This window comes from Aplysia californica, unplaced genomic scaffold (genome assembly GCF_000002075.1).
Source record: "Aplysia californica isolate F4 #8 unplaced genomic scaffold, AplCal3.0 scaffold00464, whole genome shotgun sequence".
NCBI classification, from domain to species: domain Eukaryota; kingdom Metazoa; phylum Mollusca; class Gastropoda; order Aplysiida; family Aplysiidae; genus Aplysia; species Aplysia californica.
Genome location: NW_004797734.1, coordinates 408,001 through 409,491, shown reverse-complemented (window position 1 = coordinate 409,491; position 1,491 = coordinate 408,001). Strand labels below are relative to the sequence as shown.

The 1,491-nt window shown below is 43.9% G+C and overlaps 1 protein-coding gene across 1 annotated transcript in view; it reads right to left on the bottom strand.

Annotated features, from left to right (window-relative positions):
• Positions 1 to 1,491, bottom strand: part of LOC101849075 (inter-alpha-trypsin inhibitor heavy chain H2) — a gene marked incomplete at its 5' end in the record, with an annotated part of 33,711 nt that overhangs the window by 10,632 nt on the left and 21,588 nt on the right.

Below are 1,491 nucleotides of genomic sequence, written 5' to 3'. Positions count from 1 at the left end.
GTGTGTGTGCAAGTGTATGTGAGGGAGTGCCGGTAGAAGTGTGTAGAGGGAGAGGGTGGGGACACAGCAAGTGATTTCCTTCTCAAACCTGTTGTTGTTTTAGCTGTTCTCGTGTTATGCGGAAAAAAGGTAAAAAAAAAATATAGGTCTTTAAAAAGTGAGAAAAAATGAAAAGATAAGAGAGGAACATGAGAGAAAGAAAGAAGGAGAAGAAATATAGATCTATTCGTGTGTTTTCTTAACGGTGAAGGCGTTTAAGGGTGGAGGTGGGGGGAGGTGTTCTTGTGTGTGTGTGCAGGTGTGTGTGTGTGTGTGTGTATGTGTGTGTGTGTGTGTGTGTGTGTGTGTGTGTGTGTGTATGTGTGTGTGTATGAGGGGTGGGGAGGTATGTTTGTATGTGAGGTGGCTCTAAAAAATCATGCAAAGGTAGACGAAAGTAATTTGTTTGCTTGCAAATTCTAACTTGTATTCGAGTGAGTCAAAAAACTGACAAAAATTGTAGGATAAACACCCAGGATGCTGATGTGGGCAATTTGATCAGTTGGACACAGTGACATAGACATCTGTTTCATGTTCTGGATCCGTCAACACTTATATATTGGAGGTTCTAGAACAGTCGACACGTAGTAGTAATAATAATGATAGATAGCATTTGTATAGCGCAAATCCCCGCTCAACAGCAAGCTCTGTGCGCTTCACAATTTATACTATTACCCCAGCAGACCTGGGATCATCTTGAAACAACCTCAACTTCCTGGAAAGCATACAATGCAAGCAACCATTTATAGGCGCTAAAACACTAACATACTAACAAGATCTTCCACTGTCTATGGCCGGATACCTATCCCACCTGGGTGAAGGGAGGAAAATTCTCGTAAAGTGCCTTCCCCAAGGACACAAGGTCGGGCCCGCGGCTCAAACCCCCGAACCCGCAATCTCACGGTTACGAGTCCGGTAGCTTAACCACAAGGCCGCCGACGTCACATTGATACTGTAGGTTCAAGAACCGTCAAATGTTGATACTACAACTTCTAGAATCGTCGAAACGTACACATTGTAGGTTCTAGAACTGTCGACACGTAGACACTATAGGTTCTAGAACTGTCGACTCGTAGTTACTGTAGGTTCTAAAACTGTCGACACTTAGTGGGTAGATACTGTAGGTTCTAGAACCGTCGACACGTAGATACTGTAGGTTCTAGAACTGTCGACTCGTAGATACTGTAGGTTCTAGAACTGTCGACACTTAGTGGGTAGATACTGTAGGTTCTAGAACTGTCGACACGTAGATACTGTAGGTTCTAGAACCGTCGACACGTAGATACTGTAGGTTCTAGAACTGTCGACTCGTAGATACTGTAGGTTCTAGAACTGTCGACACTTAGTGGGTAGATACTGTAGGTTCTAGAACTGTCGACACGTAGATACTGTAGGTTCTAGAACCGTCGACACGTAGATACTGTAGGTTCTAGAACCGTCGACACGTAGATA